Genomic DNA, 25,205 nt, shown 5'->3' with positions numbered 1-25,205 from the left:
CAAGGGAGCAGGTTGTGGGTTTGGAGGAGCTGATCAGTTTGAGTATTTCAGGGGGGGTAACCAGAGTGACCTGGGAGAGGCGGCCGTGGGGAGGAGGGCTCGGGAGGTCCAGGGAGATGGGGGGAGAAATTGTGACGGTGGAAGTTGGGGGAGATGTATGTGTGTCAGATGCAGTGGATCGGGAGAGATTAATGGCAGTGATTTTGTCAGAGAAAAACTTGAGGAATGAACTCCATAAAGTGGAAGAAGGGAGGGTGTCAGCACGGGGTTTGAGGAGCTTGTTGACGGTGGAGAAGAGGGTCCTGGGGTTATGGGAGGGGTCGGTAAAGATGGTGGAGAGGTAAGCAGTTTTTGCGGCAGTGAGGTAGTAGGTAGTGAGATGGAGTGTGTAGGATTCATGGTGAACTGTGAGGGATGATTTCAAGCTGGCGGCCGGTTTGCTTCATTTTACGGAGTGCAGGGGTGAACCAGGGTGAGGAGGTTTTAAAAGTGACATTTTTCCTTTTGAGGGGGGCCAGGCTGTTGAGGGAGGCGAGTAGGGTGGAATTAAGGTGGTTGAGTTGTTCATCGGGTGAGCTGAGGTTCGACTCCAGGGGAGAGTAGAGGATAGCAGGTCGGAGAGGTGCTGGGGATCAACAGAGCATAAGTTACGGAAGGTGATGTTCCTGGATGGGGGGGGTGGCGGTCGGGGGAGGCGATGGTGAACTGTATGAGTTTGAGTATGAGGTCGAGTACTGGGAGGTTGGTGGAGCAGACAAGGTCAAGGATGTGTCCTTTATCATGGATGGGGAAGGTGACATATTGGGTAAATGAGAAATTGTCCAGAAGGGAGGAGAATTCAGAAGCGAGTTTGCAGGTGGGGGAGTCCATGTGGATGTTGAGGTCGCCGAGCAGTAACATACGTGGGGAGAGGGATGAAGCAATGGTGAGGAGTTCAGTGAGATCAGAGAGGAAGGAGGGGTGTGGTTTGGGGGGGGGGGGCGGTAAATGAGGATAACTGTCAGTGAGGGAGAGTGTGACGAAGGGAACTTCGTCACTATGGACTGACGGCTTCAGGCCGGGTAATATGGCACTTTATTAGCGTGATTGCACAGTATATGTTGTCTGTGGCTGATGATTGTGTGCACTTGGTGTCCTGTGTTGTCTCCTCTCCCCTCACCTGTGTCTTGTTGTGCTGATTAGAGTGTGTGTATTTAGGCTCTGTTTCTCTGTCTGTTGAGGGGGCTGGGTGTGTGTGTAAGATCCTTGTGGCTGCAGGATGTGTGAAAGGAGAACCGCAGGATTGAGGTGGTGAACTTTGTGCCCATAATTGTAATAGATGCCCACACCGGGTTATATTTTTGGACGTTCTGCCTCTGCCTCCTTGCTTGGTCTGGGCCGCTCAACGGTCAGCTTCACAAATGGTGTCAGAAGTGGGATTCGACCAAGTAAGGAGGTGAAAATTACGAGAGGAAAGAAGAGGGACTAAAGAGAGGAACCGCGGCTGGGGGTGGCTATGCCTGGAACGGACCAGGGGGCCACGGCTGTTGAGGCAGCAGGAGACGAGAGACAAGCAGCAGGAGACGAGAGACAAGCAGGAGGAGTAGCGTTTGCAGGCCGAGGAGGCGGACCCGGACCCACGAGGAGACAACGGCTTCACTGGCCCCGCTGGAGGTGGCGGAGGAGGCGGCGTTGAAACCGGGTGGCTGACTGGTTGTCCCGAAGCCGAGACGGTAAAGACACTGTGCTTCCTGGGGAGAGGGGGAAGGAAATGTGACGAAGGGAACTTCGTCACTATGGACTGACGGCTTCAGGCCGGGTAATATGGCACTTTATTAGCGTGATTGCACAGTATATGTTGTCTGTGGCTGATGATTGTGTGCACCTGGTGTCCTGTGTTGTCTCCTCCCCCCTCACCTGTGTCTTGTTGTGCTGATTAGAGTGTGTGTATTTAGGCTCTGTTTCTCTGTCTGTTGAGGGGGCTGGGTGTGTGTGTGAGATCCTTGTGGCTGCAGGATGTGTGAAAGGAGAACCGCAGGATTGAGGCGGTGAACTTTGTGCCCATGATTGTAATAAATGCCCACACCGGGTTATATTTTTGGACGTTCTGCCTCTGCCTCCTTGCTTGGTCTGGGCCGCTCAATGGTCAGCTTCACAGAGGGGCTTTGAAGGCGAGGAATTTGAAGGATAGTACTGAGGGGAGGGTGAGTTCTGTAGTCCGGATGTTGTGGTTGTAGATGACAGCCAGCCCACCACTACGGTGTGAGGGGCGGGGTTTAGTGATGTAATTAAAACCAGGGGGGGATGTTTGATTGAGGGAGAAGAAGTCATTGGGTTGTTGCCAGGTTTCAGTGAGCAGAAAGAAGTCGATGGATTTGTCCAGAATTATTTCGTGGAGGATGTGGGCTTTATTGTTAAGTGACCGGATATTGAGGAGGGCAAAATTGGTCAAGTGGGTGGTTGGAGGGGTGGTGGCAGGCTGGAGAGGTATGAGGTTGGCCAGGTTAGCAGGGCGGGGGTGGGCACGAGAGGGGGGCTAGATGGTGGGGAGAAATGGCTTGTTATATGTGTTGGGAGGCCGAGGGGAGTGGGATCCGCTCCAGGTATTTCATGCAGCTTGGAGTGTAGGTGAGCGGGGGAGAGAGGAGCAGTAGGAGTTGCGTTCTGATGACACGTCAGGTGTGTGACACAGTGGCGCCCCTCCCGTCCCTCTGAATCCAGGGTCAAGCTAAACCACTCCTCTTCAGACCGACCCAACTATCCATTCACCACCAGTGTCTAGACCCCAGGGGGGTTTCATTGGATCGGTTCTACCCTCCCGGATGATACTTCCTGCACAACGGGGCCTAATCGCCAAAATCATCATTACATTCATTTGTGTATCTCTGCAATCAATATGTATTCTTACATCAAAACCGTCTCTCCTGATTGAAATGTTGTTGTCTTTACAATTGAATACCCTATCACACACTGAGCATCATTTTCATTGAGCTGGAGTTGTGTTTTCCCCCTGTGATAAATCTGATATTTAGGTAATAATTCACATTCATGGTGTCCACCAACTTCTCAGAAAAATGCCTAGCTTTTTATTTGTAATACTCTTTTATGTTCACAAGCTGGTTGCCAACCTTTTCTCTGTCATTTAGTGTTAGAGTTTCCTTCCATAGTTGACATTAATTGAAAGAAAATATGTTGGTTAGGTTTAGCAAAAGGTAATTGTTTGGATTTAAATAAGAATGATACATATGAATGGTACATGTAGTAAACATATGAACATAAGTTAAGTACAACCTTTTAAAACTCCTTTAGTTTTAACCAACCACCCACCCCATTCTCCTACTAATACCACTTTGAAGTGGACCATACCATCCACCCCCACCGCCTCGAGACCTACACCAGGGTGACGGACACGGCTCTGAAGTGGTTCTCCTGCTACCTCACCAACCGGAAGTACCACGTGTCTCGGGGGGTTCCAGGTCTGACGACACCGCAGTGATCCATCTATTACCTCTGGGTCATATAATCAGACAACATAACATCAACTTCCACTGCTATGCTGACGACACCCAGGTCTATATCAAAACACAACCCAATACCACCAATACTATCCAAACACTAAACACCTGCCTGGAAGACATCCGCTCCTGGATGACCACCAACTACTTCCAGCTCAACAGCAGCAAGACGGAGGCAATCCTGATAGGCACCACCGACCAGCTTGCCAAGGCTGCCAACATAAGCCCCGCCCTTGATGGTCAGCTAATTTCTCTCTCCTCCGTTGTTACCAACCTCGGTGTGAGGTTTGACCCCACTCTGTCTTTCCAAGCCCACATCAAACATATCACCAAAACCTCCTTCTTTCACCTGAGAAACATTTCCGGACTGAAGCCCTCACTCTCAACTGATGACATAAAAAAACTGGTTCATGCACTGTTGACTAGATTATTGTAATGCACTCCTCTCCGGTTTCCCAGCCAAATCCATCAACCGCCTGCAACTTGTCCAGAATAGTACAGCCAGAGTTCTCACCGGTACAGTCTTCAAAACCGGCCTTAAGACCCTCTTCTTTCGGCCGGCCTTCCAATAAACTTTGAGCATGGTACACCTGGAGTACTGCCTTTTTTATCGCTATCTCCGACTTTTATTTATCTTTTAATTTTAGTTTATTTATTTATTTAAATTTTTTATTATTATTATTACTATTATTTGTTTAATCTCTCGAATTGTATCAGTGTCCTTTGTTGTGAAGCGCTTCGAGATTTGTCTTGGCAGATGAGAAGCGCTATATAAATAAAATGTATTATTTATTTATTGAAGCCAGACTTCCTCCATCGCTCCCATCATAATAAACATGTCCCTAGAAGACGTTGCTTAAAAATAAATGTAGAAAATAGCCATCCTTGCAAAAATAATAGGCTGTTCATGTGAGTCGTATGAGTGTTCACTGTGGGGTCTAGAGCATTTGGATTTAACACCAATTTCATCCAATGTTTACCTTACAAATTGTTGAATGCAGTTTCAACAATTGCAGAGTGTGTTGCAGAGAATATATATATTTTTAACTAAGCTGCTAATCATATGCATTGTTTATGTTCACTAAGGTAGCCTGCAAGAAATGTCTTAGCATGCAGTCACTTTTCAAATCCATTTGTCTCACAGTTAGCAGCTTTCTCCGTAACAACCATAGGATTTTCTCATACGTCCAGAATAGTTTTTGTTCTTTTTTAGAAGTGTGAATAACTGGTGCTGTAACACAGATGGTAAGTCAAATGTGGCTTCTGCAGTATGGCAGGCTTCTGATTATGCAGATAATTGCGGTATAACCCCAGAGAAAAGCTTAAAGTTTACCTGCTAGTCTTTTATGGGGGCTGAATTAACCCTAACATGTTTCTGTGTACTGTAGAAAATTACTTAAAAACACTAGTTGAAAAATGCTAAGAAAGAAAGTAAATTGTGACTTATGTTGTTGCCAAAATTCAGATAGCATGATTAACTTTATCTCCCTGTCTCTCTCTATGTCTTTCTCTACCTTTTTCTCATTTAATCCTCCCACATATCCCAACGAGACACAATTAGTGTTCTACCAAATGCTACTGTCACTTAAAATAAAAAAGCGCAAGGGCAGATAATGTCTTAGATGGGTACCTTTTGTTTGACTGCAGAGTCCCCTTGACCTTAAAGTCACTGCACCAGCCAAAAAGACAAAAAAACAAGTTAATGGGAACCATTTAATAAAAGTTAAAATACAGGTAGATGTCTTTACTTTAACACGGAAGCTGACTGTGAACCACCTCATGATAATGGCTTCATAACTCTCTCTGGGTAGAAGTGCACCTGGGGTTTCCGAGTCCCTCGCCTCTCCTCTGTGCACCTTTCATTTAGTCTATCAGTGGCCCACACAGTGCTTGTTCTTCCTCGTCTTCACTTGTGATCAAAGTCACGGTGAGCCCACTCGGATTTGGCACTGCAGGCAGAAAGAAGTAGAAACACAACAACTTGAAAAGCTTTTGGATTTTCTAGTTAGATCCAGTTAAGCTACATGATTCATTTTTCATACAATAATGAAAGTAAGAATAAAATGGATAAAGTGTTCAAAAAAGATCACAAGCTAGTGTTGAACAGGACATATGGAACATATGCACATCAGTAGCGGGCCATTTCATAGCTAGGCCTCGAGTAGTTTCCTACCTGAATGAATCCACCTCTTAATACCATCATTATGACGTCACGGCTATAGAAACCATTACTATTGTATAACAGGGCATTGCATCACAGACAGGTATCTAATGTAGTGAGAATGAATGCCATTACTAAGGCAAGAAACCCAAACCCATTTCAACAAGAGTCCTTTCACTGCAGTCACTGCTGCATGATGCCACATACTGTACATCAGGGGTCGACAACAGGCGGACCGCGGTCCGGATCCGGACCCAGACGCCGACCTATACGGACCCGGACCTATAATCAATACATTAATAGGGGAATTCAATTTTGACAGGGCGATTCTATATTAACTGCTGCCGACTGGGGGCAAAAGAGACGAGTGAGCGATACAGGGAGAGAAACACAGAAGAAGACACGAGAGAGCGGCGGAGAGAAGCGGAGATGAAAGTGAGTGAAGAGAATAATTAGCGATACAGGGAGAGAAGCGGAGAGGAGAGTGAACAGGCGTGTTAGTGGCAGACAGGGAGAGACAAATAATTACACATGGCGCTCTCCAAGAAGAGGAAAGTGGACGGACTCATTCATGTTCATCCTGCCCACTGGGAGCACAGAACCAGTGTGTCTCATTTGTTCAGAGACCGTGGCGCTCATTAAAAGTGCCAAAACGCCACTATGAGACAAAACACAAAGTGTTTGACCAAACATTCCCTCTCAAGTCAGAACTGAGGTCACAAAAAATAAGCAGTCTCACAGCCCAATATGATCAGTCCACCATGATCAAAATTAAAACTAAATATCGCTCCAGGGCAGGCTAACCGAGGCTAACCAATGAGCACCTGCATGTGTATGAGAATGGCCCTGACACCATTTCAGCCCAGATTTAAACTCCTGACAGGACAAGCTCAAGCTCAATTCTCGCACTGAATTAAAAAAAAGTGAGTGAGGGACTGCAATGTAAGAGGGAAAGAAAGAGCAACTTTAAAACTGTTTAATTGTTATGATGTGTAAAGACTGATATTGTTCTATAATTGGCTGAAACTGTTAAGTCATGATGTGAAACGGTTAACAAAGAAAAAATGAAACTCAAGCTGCTGCTACACTTTATTTTATTTATCTAAAATTAAGCACTTTTAAGATGCACATATTTTCAAAAGCTATTTTATTTATTTTCTCCTATTTTATTTTTAAATGCAGCCAGAGAGGAACATTACACATATCCACAGTATTTGACTGTATATCTGTATAGTTCAATGTTAATTGACAATAAATATTGTTGCTTATGAATTGTACTTTCTTTATTTGATTGGCAGTCAGTTGTTGATTACATGCAGACGTTGATAAAGCTACAGGCCATAGGCGGATTTTGCGGGGGGGCAGGGGGGCATTGCCCCCCCTAGTGGCTGAAATATGTTACAGCATTACTACGTCTAAAACTGTTCCAATACACATATTTCGTATATCAATATTTTAATAGATGTAATAAAATGATTGTTACAATACAAATCTGAATAATATCATGTTTTGTTTGAAATAATTTCATTTTTGAGATCATGTTGTAAGTAACGTGTGAGGTTAAGGACATAAGTTCCCTCACTTTGTTTTGCATACAAGTGATTCAGCAATTTTATTACAAAAATTAGCAGTAATGGATATTCGGCAATTAATTACCTAACCCGAAAGACTGTTAAAAAGGACAGCTATCCAAATCTATACAAGACGCTCCAGTTGGCACTGCCTATCGGATCTGCCACCTCTGAGATACGTTTTTCTGCAATGAGGAGAATTCAGAACTGGCTGCAGTCAACAATGGGAGGAACAAGATTTTCCTCACTTCAGTTATTCACATTGAGGACTACATAACCACACAGCTGTCACCTGAGGGGATAGTGGACATATATGCGGAATGTAAAAAAAGGCATCTACTTCTGCACTAAGGTAGGACACTGGTTAATAATATCGTAGCGTGTTCAAGTAACCAAGGGATATAGTATAATTATCAAATAAGTATAAGATGTGCACAGTTATCCTCTTAAGCCCCACGGACCGGCCGAAACCACAACATCTGCAAGCAACAGTGTCTGAGGGCTTCTTAAGATTTAATAAACTAGGAATGTTTCATATCCATGTAACGGGAAGAAACTCAGCTAACTGATCTTTTTTTTAACGCTCTGAAATGATTGGTCATTTGATATTACTATTTCGTTCAGTTACTATAACGGGCCCTCTGTGAATTCATAGCTGGACCACCAATCAGCTCCTGTCTTCACAGTACCTCGCAGAGAAAAGGAGCTTCTTTCATTTAACCCTTCACATTCCAACCGAAACTGAATAGGCAGATTCGAAGGATTTATTTCTTTGGAAATGTTATTTATTTTAAATACAATTAAATCAAGTTATTTTGGTAAAACTAATGAAAAATATAACAAAAAAAATATTTTAAAAATAATGTTTTTTTAATGTTTTTAAATATTATTTTATAGAATATCTTAGGCCCTGACGGCTCGTCACTGGTGGAGCGGCACCTCACCACTTCATAAGGAGTTTAACCGTGACACTTTTCGAAATCCCGTTTGTGTCCCCCCACTTTACAAATAGGCCTATGTTTATTATTATTTTTTAACGCAAGCCGTCATCGCCACGGAGGAGCACACAGCCTCTGTGAGCGAGCGAGACAGATAGAGAGAGCGAGAGAGCTAGAGAGAGCACACCTTTATCTATTTAATATAGCATAGTTGTAAAAATAAAGTATGAAATCATTCCAATGTGTACTATAGGACAGAAAAAAAAACTGTTTAAAAGGGGAATGATTAGTAAAATATGCATACATAAAAAGAAAGAATGCTATACGTAACATAAGATAAGAATAAACAAGTTTAAATTATTTGTTATTGGTTGTGATCATATTCTCAAGATTATTGAAAAGTATACAGCTCCCTTTCATATGAGTGTTGTGAGCTGTATCCATAAATTCATGTTGTGCTCAAAGGGCACCAGATTGATGCATTTGACGTTTTTTGAGAACCACTGGTATAGGGTGTAAGGGTCAGTTTGGAATTGAGCCTCAAGTGGTCAGGGGTCCAGTGCCTCGCTCTTCAGATACAGGGTCACACTCCCTAACCTGGTCCATTCTACACTTGAAACAGCCGTAGAGGGTCCCTGATTTTTAAATGAATACTTTTTTGCATTCGTTTCTATCCGTACTATTTATCTATTGCATGTTCTTGTATGAAATGTGCATACACATATGGTATCATAATCATATTAGGCCGGCATTTCTCAGCTTTACCTTTTCTCTTATTTAATACATCTTCATGCATCCAATATACAAAAAAGGTCCTATAGAAATATGTTTTGTTAAACTGCAGTTTTTGGACCAATTTAACAGACAACAAGAGGTGCCTGAAATTATGAAAATAAAAATGTAAATCCGAGACCCGAGAAGTACCACTGCAGTAATGGGGCATGTGTACTTGTGCTTAAAACAGGTGTTTGTTTTTATTATAGTATAGAGTGTAAACAGGTTTGCATGCTCAATTTACAAAGCAAGAATTAAACATTTATTTACTTTTAATTATTGTTTACAACAGTAAGATATTGCTTAACATAGTAATCTGTGGACTCTGAACCAGGACTTCTCTGCTTTGAGGAAATAAATGCTTACGGAACCACTACACCAACACGGGTGAGCTGAGGGTTACAGAAAGCTGTTTTTAGCGAGATATTCCATAAACAAACATAACATGTACAGTACACCACATCATTGAAACTTAGTTTATGAAATGTAGTATTTTCTTCCGTTCACTCCAGAGTGAGTGCTCTCCTCCTCTACGCTAAGTGGAAAAGGGAACATGGGGAAAAAAGATAGGGATGATATGCCAAATGATATAAAAACATGTCATGCATAGACGGGAGGGGTCTACACTCATGAGGGAGATAAGGCTTTGAGAGTTGTGTCAGATTTTAAAATGTCCCCACATTAAAAATGACAGGATTCTTTAAAATTCTGCAGGGACCCTTTAACAAGCAGCCAAAAAAACTGTGCCAGGATTACCAGACAGCACTGAAACATTAGATTAATATTCCAGTTTAACTATGCAGCTGGTAAAATAGTCACAGAGAAAGACACACTTTGTGTTTAGTCTCTTAAATCTCATCCATTTTTCCCTCACTTGCATCTTTTCCAAAGAAACCATGCGAGGAGAGAGGAAACTCATTATAACACATTATTATGATTCATTTTGAACACTGGAAATTATTTATTGGGATAAATGTTTCAGGTAAAATGTAGCTGATGTAGATTAGTTTGGTATTTAGGGCTTTTGGTTTGTTATATCAATCAGAAAGTAGTGTATTTTTAACATTTAGTTTTTATGTGAAGAGCACAAAACTTTGATTCCATGATGGTTAAACTGTCCACAGTAAAGAGAAGACAAAGAGGTTAAAATACAGATCGCTGGACGTCAGAGAACTCAACAGAAGAAGACAGACAGGAAGTTGTAGCATGACGGGGGAAATAAACAGTTCGGCCCAATCCCAAACCGCCCCCTACACCCTACCCCTACACACTACATATCTGTTTGCGCGGAGGGTCCGTCACATTAATTGCTGTTCCAAACCAACGAGTATGGAGCGGTGTGGAGGGGGAGTGGGCTATCAAGCCCTCAAACAGCGAGTCTGCATCGGTGCTGACTGGAGACCGGTCTCTACCTGACCGGACTCAACGCTGTGTGTGTCCGTCAGGAAACACGCTGTTAACAAGTAGTTCCAGCAAACATCCACTGATAAACTGCGATGTTAACAACTTCATGATAACCTCATATTGTTTTAACTTAGGATCGTATACCTGTGTTTAGTCTAGAAAAAGGTAAATGTGTGCATTTTATTATAAAGTTGTGTATATTTACAGATTGTTTCAAAAATAAGCTTATAAAAATCAGGTTTAAAACTAAAAGAGCTTTACAAAAACAACAAGCTTTACAAAAACACAATTAAAGATGTTTGGAGTTTTATTTTAGTTCTTCATTTACATTTTTTGTCTAAGAGATGCTGATTTGAAACCGTTGTTACACACAGTTACGGCATTTCCTGTTTCTGCCGAAGAGAGGGGAGGCCGTCCCAAAGCTTGCTGCTGTATTTACTCCCTCCATCTGACAGGAGGGAGCCACACATGTGAGCTGTGGAAGAGAGAACACACTCAACTACTGAAAGAGGACAGAAGTGAGAGTCTCATCCAGTTTATCAACCAGGTTGGATTTTTGGAGACTTTTTCTGGTCAACCAGGCTGATTTTGGAAGTTTACTGAACTCAGGAGCTGGTGGGATGAAACCATTCATTACATTACATTTAATTTAGCTCACGCTTTTATCCAAAGCGACTTACAATAAGTGCATTCGCCCAAGAAGATACAAACTTGAAGAAAACAGAATCATATAAGTACATTAGGTTTCATAGAGCCAAACCATTTTAAGTGCTACTCAACTGTTTTTAGATAAGTCAGTCCTTTGTTAGTATATAAGTGCTTTGTTAGTATGTAAGTGCTTAGTTAGTGTACAGATGTAGCGCTTCATTTCAGATAGTTTGAAACGCGAGGGCCGTTATTAGTACGTGATCTGCCCTCGCTCAAGGGAAAACCTCCAGCTTGACTTGAGACCTCCTCCGTGATAAATAAATGTAATTATTATGAAGCCAGCTGCAATGGATCATTGATCCACCAGGGGGTGCAGTGGGGTTCCACACTGGAGCTCATGTGAAATAAAGTCACTGAACTTTGTTCAGATCCATATGTCACGGATATCATACTCTGTGCTAAATAAGAGACATGTAATCATTTACAAAACATCACCATGTTGTTATTTAACAAATTAATGTTGTTTAGTCGAAAAAAACGAACGGGAGGAAATGCAGCCCGGCTCTCGATTTTTTATTTAATCATCATCTTCACCACAATCATTTATGTTTATGTTCGCCGAATTGTCATGAAATCACTGACCAGGGTTGGGAGGGTTACTTTGTAAATGTAATCAGTTACTGATTACTGATTACATGGCTCTGAAAGTAATCCGAATACAGTTACAGTTACGTGTCTTAAACGTAACGTAATCAGTTTACTTTTAGATTACTTTTGGATTACTTTCTTTTTCCATCACAGATGGGTATGTTTTGGTGAACAGGAGACACAAAAAGCAAAAGGAAACTGAACGTGTTTTTACCGTTTTAATGGCGTATCAAGAGCACAACTAAAACATAACATCTGAAACGATGTAACAACATAATAAACTTGTTGGGGATGCAGCTTGGGATGTGAGGAGTGAGGCACACGGCTTAGAACGGGCGTGTCGCCTTCTGTCCTGCCAGTGTTGGCAGGACATGAATTAAAATGTCGAACTCGGACTTAACTTTAAGGACATTTCGGCCAGGGGTTTAGATCTATATTTGTTTAAGCACCGGATTGGCAAAACAGGAGACTCTGTGCACCAGTCTGCCTTGATCTATGAATTCATGTCCGTGACACTCACAGTATTTTCTGCCCACAGCTGTTTTATAGAAGAAGAACCTCCTTCACTTCATGAAATCTCTGCAGCGCCAGGAGGCAGCGGGAGGGTTAACTCAGCCTCTGAGAAGACGAGTGCGCCGCGCAGTGCCTTTCACGCACCGCCTTTCACGCACCGCCTTCACTGTGTATGTATACCTTCAGAAATAATCATTAGTAGGGCTAAAGAGCGACCGCAGGCTGATGTGTTTTAACCACAAACACCTATACACACACACACACACACACACACACACACACACACACACACACACACACACACACACACACACACACACACACACACACACACACACACACACACACACACACACACACACACACACACACACACACACACACACACACACACACACGATTTAAACGCAGACTTTTGTTCCTCCATGTTTCGTTGTTATTGTTTCACTGAGCGAGTGGACCCGCGATTTTTTTTTTTCAAACTCTTTTTTGGTCTGCTGCGGCTCTGATGATTCGAATCGGCTGTACCTACTAGTAATGAATATTACATGTTGAGAGGAAATCTTTCCACCAATAATTCCAATAAGTAATCCAAAATGTATTCACTTCAGGTTTACGAAAGTAACTGTAATCAGATTACTCGTTTTTCAAATGTAACGCGAGCTGAATACAGTTACTTGATTTTTGTATTCTGATTACGTAACGCCGTTACATGTATTCCGTTACAACCCAACCCTGTCACTGACACATATGAATATGCTGTATTCAACTTCATTAAAACGTTATTAACGTGCCTAAACTCAGTAATTCACTAAAAATATTTATATTTGAATGGAGCCTCGTCGGCAGATCAGGATCCCAATGCGTAGCGGAGGGATCTTGATCAGCATGAAGGGTGTTATTTTCCCCATAAGGAACAAGTCGCTGCAAATTATCCTGCTTATTACATGGCCACATTTTCAACAAAGTAATGACATGACTCCCAATATTAATGGAAATGCTTTTATGGATTTAGAATTTTTTTTATTGATTTAAAAAATAGTTGTATTGATTTAAATTGACATGCATCCGCTAAGAAAAATAGTCCGTTGTTACCGTTTTTTAAACAGTCTGAATGAAACGGCAGCTCTCAGCTGTGTATTTACACAACTAATGGCCCATCAACCACAGCTCTCTCCCCCCTCCCCCCCTGATCTTTCTTCTCCAGCAGCTACATTAAGGCTGCGGCCACACGAGGACGAAAACGGCTAAACGCATAGGATTAACGCAAACGCAATCGCAAACAAGCTTCCGTCCACACGCAATAGTTATCTGGATAGTGTCTGCCCACACGAGACCGCTCCGTTTAGCTCCAACCACTGGAGAAGCTGCAGTACATATGCAGGAGCCTGTACGTGGCGCTGTAACTTCCTCCACAAAAGCAGCGAAGAAGCATGGTTGTCATGGTTGCCCTTCTGTTTATTCTCCGCGGTGGGGGCCGAGGGAACCGGGCAGAGTTTTTCGCCAGTCAACGTGTATTAAAGTTTAAATCTTCCGGACAAAATTATAAAAGTGCCGGTCAAAGGTCTTCTTTGTTATTTATTGAGCTTTAAAACAAATGAATAACGACTCTATATAATATAATAATAAAAAACACGGAGCCTCTCTTTTTCCTCCCTCTCTTCGGACAGCGTCAGTGTCTGTCTCATGCAGCAGCTGATCCAGTAATGAGTGACCCGGCCGACAGTAAAAATAAACATATTTATAACTAGTTTAGGGAGTTTGAGAGGTAATTAAAATAGCTAAGGGTGATGATCTGACTTGAAGTGTGTGTTTTGCTGCAGCGGGAGGAGCTGCAGGTGAACAGAGCTGCGTGTCTCCGTCCTGTCAGATTAGACTTCACTCGCATTTAGGTCCATATCGAGAGAAAGATAAATAATCTGAATTCAGGGTGCAGTTTACTTTGACGCGGGGGTGAGCAGCAGAGGTGGGGAGAGGCGGGGCTATTGCCTCATCATTATTGCTGTAGATGTTGCACAAACAACTGTAGCATGGTCAATAGCGTCCGGAGCACGATAGCAACTCTGCGATCCGCCATTGTTGTTGTTGTTGGTGGCGAAACACTTCAGCAATGGCTCGGGGTAAGCGGAGGTGAGCAGAAGAGGTGGGGAGAGGCGGGGCTATTGCGCAATCACTATCAGTGATCTGAAAATGTTCGGATAGGGCGCACACACGGAGCCGTTTGACCCCCCAGAGAGTTGCGTATGCCGTTCTATCCACCTTGGGACCCGTTATCGTTTCCTCAGTCGTTTAGTGCCGTATTCGGTCGTCCTCGTGTGGCCGAATGGTCTATATAACACTAAACAGTAACGCAAACGGCCGTTTTTGTCCTCGTGTGGCTGCAGCCTAACTGTAGGTTACTCTGAGTGACAAGCTTACAGTTTGACACAACACTGTCATTGCAAGTGACCCTCAGTTAGTTGACTTTTATGTTCAACTGCTAAATTCGTTACTGATAAAAAAAGGCTTCTACTGTAATTACCTTAACACTAGAACCGCCAGAGGTTTTTGTATAGGCCTACCTAACACCGTCAAATCCCGCTATTAGAATGCAATTTTTAACAACATAGGGTGATACATAACACACTTTCAGGAAAAGTCACGGACTGGGAGACTTTAATACTTTATTGAAAAAAAGTTACATTGCACACATCACACAAATTGACCCGATTGGCGGTTCTAGTGTTAAATAAACTCACTAATGAATGAAACCAGTTCAATACGCATTATTCTTATTCTTATCATTCTTTATGAGCGCAGAAATAGTCTTAAAATCAGACCTGTTTTTTAAATGAAATCTGACGGCAGGCAGTTAGCTCTGATCACCTATGATAAATGCGCCACACCTAATCGCTGGACATTCAGCCACAGAGCTCCCTCTATACAAATCAAACTGTAGACGGTGTGAAAGCTATGGTCGGAATGTGACCTGTGAGGCTTCTGAATTACCGTGGGACAGCACATTCTAAACTAAAATGTTCAAAAAAATCTTAATATTAATAATAATAATAAATCATACAGTATGTGTCCGAAAGGGAGCAGGAGGAAGCAAACAAACAAATATACAAAAAATATACTGCATATTAAAGCAAACGATTGTAAAGGTAAAAGTATGAGCATAACAAATAAAGAAGTGTAATGTAAACATTTACATTATTATTATGATTATTTAATATATAAAGACTATATATTATTGAATTACAAGATTAGATATACTTTAGTTGATCTAAAATATTGATGTGTTCAAATGCTTTTCAAAACACAACTGAAAGTCCATGAAACTTGTCTTTCTGTATTTGTGAATGAAGCGCCATCTCCTGGTTAAAACCTGAAATAGAAAATCTGGCAACGCCCTCTTGGAAAATAGTGGGAGGGCTTAACATTCCTCGATACTGGTCTTCGGCAGGTCGTTGGCAGGAAGCGGTAAACTGGAGTCTGAAATGAGGTGCTACATCTGTATAAGTGCTTTTTATTTAGTTTTTTCATTTTATTGCTCGAAGTGGAGTCATTCACCTTCAACATCATCTGTTAACAGCATTCTGATCGGTGATCTTCCCTAGCCTGCTTGGACCCTCAGCTGAGTTTTATCTACTAATTTACAAGATTCTCATTCCACTCAAGTGTAATTAAAGTCAGTCATGACTCATGTCTTAGATGGGGGCAGTGATATCATAAAACTGTTAATTTACACATTGAAACACTAGTAGTAGTAGTTAAGTGTTTTAACCAGCTGTTCTTTATGCACCTTGCAGATGCAGCTATGTGGCTTTTATCCTGAATTAATTGTTTAAGTCATGGATGTTTAAAGTTGTACATCTTCATATTTGTCTAACATGATAGTTTACTCTTCATTCATGAAGTATGATGCTCTGCTGTCAGTACGCTTCTCCATGTTTGCGCTCATAGCCGGACAGTGAAATTGTGGGTTGACTTACCGAGTCGATAACCGACTTCGTAGGACCGCTTAGCGAGATTGCGTTTATTAGGGTAAATTAAGCCAGATAACTCAAAGATATCCAGGATCTGTTGAACTGGCTTCGTCGTACAGGCCACAGGATGGACTGAACCCTTCCTGCATACACAACCATATCCATCTGAACTGCACTCTGAAATTGAACTGGACTGTTTTCAGAGTGTTAAAGGACAATACACCCTTCTCATACACTAACTCACACTCTTTCCACATGGGTTTGAGAAATTATTCCTATATTTCTTGACATATTCGGGTTATATATATTTGGTATATTATTTGGCAGTTTTGGTAATTGGACTGTGTTGTAATCTTTTGCTTTGTGATGTATTCATTATAATTAAAGTTAAATACACTTTGATGAACAAACTGATTGATTAGCTGATTTTGTACCTTGCGTAGCTAGGTCACCTGGCCACCCTTCTCTCTGTTTATCCAAAACAAAATAGATTTTACAGTTTTGGAACAAAACCTACCCTACCTTACAAATTAAACACTAACAGGAACATTATATGCAGGGGTGCACATAACTGGTACGCAGGTACGCATGCGCGGCAAAAATCTGAATTGCGTAACGTCACTTGTGTCACTACGCGCCTTTACGTACCGCAAAACATCAAAACAAAACACATTTTTCGTCTACACGTGTTTCTTGTCAACACTCAATGGAGTAAACTACGAGACATGTCAAAAAACCCAAAGACATTAAGCAGCTACGTTGCCGTTTCGCTCCCTGCAAAAACTCTTCGGACTTTCTATGACTGATTGAACTGGGTACTGGCCGAGCCGCGCATGACATAAGGACATAACCGACAGACCTGTGAAGCTTTACAGGAGGCAGAGGCTTAGTTCACTGGACAACAGAGTTGGTCGCCGTGTGCACAGACAGGGTTAACGTCGGTATGAACAACAGAATTGTGCCAAAACTCCACCAACTGGCTATAGTGGGAGACTCCCCTGTGCACATTCTTTGCCCCGTGCACACACTGGAGAACTGCGCACAATCAGCTGATCACAACGTTCACGCTCTGTGGTCAAGCTGCTGCAATTCTATTTACAACAAAATGGAGTGAAACACAGTTTCAAACTTACTCAGGGTGTTAATGGATGAGTTTGAAATCAGACAGAGGTGGAAGAAGTACTCAGATCTGGTACTTGAGTAAAAGTAGAAGTACCAGAGTGTTACTCTGTTACAGTAAAAGTCCTGCATTCAAAATGTTACTCAAGTAAAATTAGAAAAGTATTATCATCAACATATAGTTAAAGTACCAAAAGTAAAAGTAGTCAATGTGCAGATTGGTCCATTTCAGAATAATATATATGATATGTTTTGTAATGATTGATCATTAAAGTGTTATCAAAGCTGGTAAAGGTGCAGCTAATTTTACAAATTAGATCAAAGTAAAGTAAAGTACAAATATCATATAAGTACAGTACTTGAATAAGTGTACTTAGTAACTTCCCACATCTGAAATCAGATATGACTTCAAGTTGTTACGGCCTATAGGATGTTGGACCCCAAAGCAAAAGACTGGAGAGAGATGGTCGATAAAAAAAAAGCTTTATTCAAGCAGAGAACAAAAAAAGATGGCAGTGGAGTCAGGAAGTTGGCTGGCAAAAATCCAAACAATAATCCAAACAACGAGGAGAGCAGCGAGACACACCGGAGGGTCGAAACACAGAGGAATTATCTGACAGGGAAGTGGCATGAGGACCGGGCTTTTATCTCTACAGGTGAAGAGGTGAGTGGAAACAGGTGTGCCTCGTCTGCTACTGGGAGGAGCCAGCCAACTCTCTGTCACACACCAGCCCTGCAGAGGAAAACAGAGAAGAGAGGGGTGAGACAGGAAATAGCACACAAAAGCACACAACAAAAATACAACTAAACAGAATCATAACACAAGTCATGTGATTGTGGTGGTTGTATTCTCCAGCCACCTCCCTTGTGTGTATTTTCCCTTCCCCTGTCTGTGTGGGCGTGGTGGCTGTCACTCCTGGCTCCCGGCTCAACCTCCACCTGCTGCAATCAGTTGGGCACCCTCCTCTGCTACACACCTGATTTCCATCAGCCATTACTAATGGCATATCAGCGGAGGCTCCACAACCTGTCAGCGCCAGATCGTTGTTTAAACCCCAGTGGTAAAAACTCTCAGCCTTCTCAGCCTTCTTAGAATTAGTTAGCTATTTCCGTTACACTTGAATGTTCTTCTTAACTGTTCTTCTTGTGCTCCAGGATTACTCTCCAGTGGATTACTCTCCACGCTCCTCCACCTCAACAGCCGCTAGCAACCGGATTTCTCTCCATGCTCCTCCACCTCTACAGCCGCCAGCAACCGGATTACTCTCCACGCTCCTTCTCCTCAAAATAAAACCTTTGTAACACTCTGCCGTGTCCTGCGTTTGGGTCCTCTCAGAAAACCGTAACAGAACGATCTGGCCAGTATGGACCCAGCGGACACCGGCTACCAGCCCAAAACTGCGGACGAACTCTGCCAAGCCCTGGCCAATCAAGGCGTTCTCGTGGGGCATCACGATACAGTTCTCCGTGAGGCAGTGGAGACTCTCCGGAACCTCTCCGCTAATGTGCAAAGGATCGTCACGCAGGTAGAACTGCTCACCTCACAGGCTTTTCCCCCGCAGCCCGCTGCACTGCTGACAGCCCCTCCCCCCCTCCTGCCGCACCCCTCCATCAGCTACGAGAGGCTGTCATTCCCACACCGGAGCGATACGCTGGAGATTTGGGTATTTGTAGAGCCTTTTTGTTCCAGTGTACGTTCGTTTTTGAGCAGCAGCCAAGTACTTATCACACAGATGGGGCTAGGGTAGCATATGTAATGAGTCTGTTGAGGGGGAGGGCTTTAGATTGGGCTACAGCTGTTAGGGAGAGCCAGCCACAAATCTGCTGGTCATATGATATTTTCATTTCCGAAATGAGAAGTTTTTGATCACCCGGTACGGGGGAGGGACGCTTCCAGACGCCTTCTTTCTCTCCGGCAGGGCTCCCGTAGTGTAGCCGAATTTTCAGTTGAGTTTAGAACAGTTGCTTCCGACTCACGCTGGAATAACGAGTCATTGCAGGATGCTTTTCTTCAGGGGCTGAACGAAGCAATTAAAGACGAGCTAGCGGCTAGGGATGATCCGGGTAGCTTGGATAATTTAATTGCCACAGCCATTAAGATTGATAATCGCCTCAGAGAGAGACGTAGGGATAGGACTAGCCGTCACTCCAATCCCAGCGACTCCTCACTTCATCCCCAAATTGACACTGCCACTACCCCAAACCCCAGATCTTTCCCGACTCCTTACTCAGTCTCATTCCCTGGAGATGAGCCCATGCAAGTGGGAAGGGCCCGCCTCTCACCATCTGAGCGTGCTAGAAGGATCCAGGCTGGGGAATGTGTTTATTGCAGCCAAACCAGTCATCTTGTTTCCTCCTGTCCTAATCTGCCAAAAGGTCAGGCTCGTCAGTAGCTGTGGGGATTCTGGCGAGCCCTTCCTCCTCTCTCAACCCCCGACCCAGAACGCAGCTAGAAGCTATGCTTTGCTACGACCAACAGTCCCTACCCCTGCTCGCCTTAGTGGACTCTGGGTCGGATGAGAACTTTTTGGACATTGACATTGCAGCTCAGGCAGGAATTTCCTGCGAAGTGTTAGATTCACCTCTTAGTGCTAATGCTCTAAATGGAAAATTCCTGGCCCAAATCACTCACCGCACCAAGCCAGTAAACCTCATTCTGTCTGGAAACCATTGTGAGTTTATTCAGTTTCACCTCATTTCCTCACCTCATGCCCCCATAGTGTTAGGTCATCCCTGGTTAAGAACACACAACCCCTCATTAACTCCGCCTTTGAACCCCTCCAGGAAGCCACAATTTTTTCCAAACTGGACCTCCGCAATGCCTACCACCTCATCAGAATCCGAGAAGGGAACGAGTGGAAGACAGCCTTTAACACACCACTCGGTCACTTCGAGTATCTGGTGATTAGGGATGCTCCGATCGATCGGTCACCGATCAATCGTCATCAACTATGATGAAGAGAACTCTGAACGTGAGTCAAGCTTTAAGCTTGTTTTTTGACATGGAGGAGGAGGAATCTGTGATGATGCCCTCTGTGTCGTAGTTGACAGAAACCGCTTTGAAGCGTGGCACAGATAAAGACAGAAAAAACTGATTTTTGTACATAATGTGTATATATATATATATATATTTGTATTATATTTATAATAACACTTTTGCCTTATCAGAATTAAATCCCATGCTACCTCAATCAAACTTTCACATTATCATAGTGACATCCCATGTATATATTTCCAGCTTTTAAATGGTTTCGTTGTGTATGTTTGTGTTATGAAAAATAATATCATTTTCAAAATCTGTTTTTACGTTTTTTTTTTTTTTCAAAAATCCTACATCCAAACGAAATAAATATAATTAATTATGATGAGTACGTTAAGTCTTGTTCATTGTTTTTCACTTTTATTAAATGTTTGATATTTCCGGTGGAAATGGTGGACTATCGGACATTCAAAATGAAGCATATTTTCACTCTTACACACATATATTCTCCTTTTACATACATAAATTCTTACACACGTATATTCTCCTTTTGCTCTCATGCGAAATCTACTAAAACAAAGTATGTCATGTATATTTAGTTTTCGTTGATACGAGACGGACTAAGGTGTTAATGGTGGACTATCGGACATTCAAAATGCAGCATATTTCCCCCAAGTGTCTGTCAAAATGCATTTTACGTTTCTAACTTGCAATATCATTATTTCCACTATCTTCACTCCAGAAGAGCGTTCTCTGTGTGCGGGGGATCACAGGAGGGGGGGCGGGGGAGAGCTGTGGAATGTGACTCCACACATTCCGATGGCCAATTAGTTTTAAACAAAGAGTCCCCAACATACAGCATAGGAAACATGGGGGTTTGGGGCTGGTGAACGGTATGGTCCTACCGTTTTCATACTTTATATATCTTAGCATATTCATACACACTGTTAATACTGCTCACTGGCTGATATCTAGTGTATTCATACCCCTCCTCACTGTTTATTCATCATTCAATTCATTCTATATTTTATTCTGTAGATTGTGAACATTACTTTTCACTTTACTGCTTGTTGCTCCTGGTTAGAAGCTAAACTGCATTTCGTTGTCTCAGTACCTGTAATCTGTGCTCCCCTGCGAGATGGAGTTCATGACTTTATGAGCTGTTCATGAGCACTCATGAAACATTCATGAACAACTCATATGTTCACTTGTCATGTTCATGAACCAACATTCTTAAAATGCTCATGAACCATTTTAAAGAGCAGTTCATGACATTTTTATGAACATTGTTCATTCATATAAAGTTCCTGTTTTGCTCATGACAGACTTTTATGAGCATTTCATGAACTTTTCATGACTATTAGCATTTCATGAATTTTGGATGATTGTGGCAAAGTCAGAATATTTTTGAATATTCATGAGCATTTTATGAACTTTTGATGATCAGTGTGATGATTTTAAAGACCTCTTGAATATTCATCTACTATTTGAACATTTCTTTATTTTTTAAAACTTTTAATCTTAAAACAAAACAATAGTGAATTTGAAACTGAACATTATCTGTATTTATTTTGGTGACATTCATATCATTTTATGGTTTATCTGTACTGTTTGAGAAGCAGTATGAGTAAGTAGCGCCAAGGTGGAACCTTTGGCAGGTGAGCGGTGACATCTGGGTTATTTTAGGGGGGACACTTCCGCCCCCTCCTCAGAAGCATGATGTACATCAGGGGTGCCCAACCAGTCGATCGCGATCGACCGGTCGATCGCAGCGAGATTCCCAGTCGATCGCGAGATGTGTCTAAAAATAGAACAACAATATTCTGTTTTATCGTTAATGTCCTATAACATAATCTTCCCGTGCCAGAATAATGCACTTGAACGCACCAAAGCTTTGTGATTGGCCGGCGTGACCCCATGTGTGGGGGCGTGGCTGGTGGACAGTGGGCACTATTTCGCTGACGTTCTCCGTGTCAACAGGAGTGACAGTCTGCACACAAATAAGACCGCAATTATGGCAGAAGCAAAAAAGCCCAAAATATATAATTTTCACTCCGAGTGGGAGGATGATCATTTTTGTATCTATTCCAATTCAAAGTCCATCTGTCTCATCTGCAATGCGAGCGTGGCTTTATCGAAGAAGGGTAATTTAGGAGCGGCATTTCAAAACAGTGCACAAACGCTACGAGACGGAATTCCCTCTGCCCTACGCTCCAAAAGGGGAGGGGCCTGAGAGGACAGCTAAATGCACAGCAGTCCATTTCCACCAGGCCCAACAACAAGAGCAAGGCTGCTACCATAGCATCTTATCGTGTCAGTCACGTTCTTGCGAAACACATGAAGTATTTCAAAGACGGCAAAGTTGTGAAAGAAGCTTTCTTGGAGGCTGCCGACGCGCTTTTGGGGACAGTAAAAATAACAGAAGCATTTCAACAGGTTTTTGATATAATAAAAACTCAAGTTAGATACCATTATTAATCAGCTGTAAGTTTTAATTTGTTTGAACTTATTCATTATAATTATTGTACAAAATGGTATAAGAATGCAAACTTAAATTGATTATAGTCTATTATCAATTCAGTTTAAGAAACTAGTGTTGCTTGCATCCTATTTTAAAAGGCATTTATTTTTATACTCGACTAAAATGCAACAAAAAAAGGGTTTGATTCTATTAATTTTGTCTTTTTTATTGCACTTTGGCAGCAGATTCCTGTGTAGCTTCAGATCTGAGTTGTCTTATTAGTAAGCCTCATTTATACTTTTGTAGTAACACTTTTTTATATAATGGCAAAGAAAGGGTTCAGAGTCTTTTCTTTTTTTCCTGTGTCATATGTGGCAGCACTGTTCAATGTTTCTTAAACATTACCCACTGTAGTATGTGACGTGTGAATAAACTCCAACTCTGTATCAACAACACTGCTGTGTAACTTCAGTTAAATACTTGTATGTGTGTAGATTAGAAAGAGGTAAAATAAAGGATCTGCAGTATTTTATGGAGTATTAAAGGTCAGTTTTATACAAGTAGTGTGTATTTACCTGGCAGTAGGCTGTCAGTAATGGCTACGCCTCTCTATTTGGACTGGTAGATCTCGGCAGACTGGCAACTTTAAAAGTAGCTCTCGGTTCAAAAAAGGTTGGGCACCCCTGATGTACATGATGAAAAGTACATGATGAAAATGATCGATGTTAAATTGTGTGAATTAGATATGATATTGGAGATGTTTAGGAGAGTGTGTCAGAAGGTTTTGAGCATGTTTGACATAGTAACGGTATTTTAAAAATACTAAACTGTCGGCAACAATAGATGCCATTTTCGCGGGCTTCAGCCGCGCCTGGGTAAGTGTGACCTGAGCGAAGGCTCGCAGGCAGGTTAGCTGCTGCGCACGGGTAATATGTTTTGTTTACCTGAGTGGGGTCTTGCAGGCACATTGCCTTGTTTTTTGTTTATTAACATTGACAGTGTATTTTTGTGATCTCCATAATATGTTATATTTGGTAAAGATAGATATATTGATAGAAAGTATTATTTGATAGCGTTATGTGTTTATATTGACTATGTTGAATTTCTCCTTGAGATACAGTAATTGACTGTGACAGACGGATAACTTAAATGGAGAAATGTGATATTTGTAAAGTACAGCTATTTGAATGTAACTGTGTACTTTGAATTTTGAATAAGAAGCAATCCAGACGATCAACCGGATCCTGTGTATAATTATTGCTGCTGCACTTTTCTGTTTTTTCCACAGAAATCATTTATTGTTGCTGTGGTACCCAAGCTTTTGGGACCCGTAACACATTTTTTTGTGCAGCTGAGTATTAAGAACTGTGCTTCAAATAGTGATAGGATTAATTGTAGTGCTCCACCTGTATACATGTGTGTTTGTATGTTAATTTGAGTAAAGTTCCATTGTGATTGACATAATTGTTGTTTTCAATGGTTGCCAATTGACCCACAGTCAATGGTTCATGAACAGTTCATGTACATGAACAGTTCATGAACAGTTCATAGCCAGCCATTGAATTATATTCAGTGACTGGGTATGAACTGTTCATGAAGTTGTTATGAACAGTTCTTGATATGTTCTTGGTTGAAAACTGAATATCCCTACACACTCACTGAAAACTCCATTTCATTAATTGTTCATGAACCTGCCTAAAACCATATTCCATGAATTGTTCATGGACTATTCCAGCACAGGAGTTTCATGAGTAGTTCATGAACTGCCCTAGTGTCATTTAATGTTCATGACAATTTCATGAACAGTTCATCAACTTTGTTATGAGCTGTTTATGAGCTGTTCATGAATATGGTTCACTGATATTCCATGAACTTTTCATGACAAGTTCATGAACAGTTCACTATCATCTCACTGGGGCAATAACAATAAAGTTGAATCTAATCTTGAGCAGAAAATAATGTAGGCTATTTACTTAGTAGGCCTACATATCTGACATTAACGATTAAACACGTTTGTGCATTCTTTATGAATGCAAACCGAGTCATTTCGTTTATTTTTAACGAAATAAATGTGATTTAATCCACATAATTTACTGTGTTAATTGTTTACTCTAGTATTGTATAACTTGAAGGTGCCTGATGTGAACATTTCCAGAAGGTATTGTCTTAACTTTTTTAATGCCTCTGTGATGTGCTGCTACCCATTTCCCCTCGGGGACTAATAAACGAATACTATGACATTAACGATTAAACACGTTTCTGCATTCTTTATGAATGCAAACCGAGTCATTTCGTTTATTTTTAACAAAATAAATGTGATTTAATCCACATAATTTACTGTGTTAATTGTTTACCTAATGTGGGACAGTTCTGTGCAAAATGTGGGACACTGAAAAGTCTATATTAAAAAGCCTCAGTCACCTTCATTCATGTAATAAAAAAATCTCAGGCCAGTAACACTCAAAGCTACAGTAAATGTGCAATACCATGCTAGGTTACTATTTATAATGTTATTGTGGATACAGC

This window comes from Pseudochaenichthys georgianus, chromosome 10, assembly GCF_902827115.2.
Source record: "Pseudochaenichthys georgianus chromosome 10, fPseGeo1.2, whole genome shotgun sequence".
In the NCBI taxonomy this organism is placed as follows: domain Eukaryota; kingdom Metazoa; phylum Chordata; class Actinopteri; order Perciformes; family Channichthyidae; genus Pseudochaenichthys; species Pseudochaenichthys georgianus.
The sequence above is the reverse complement of the archived record's forward strand: the minus strand, read 5'-3'. Positions refer to the sequence as shown.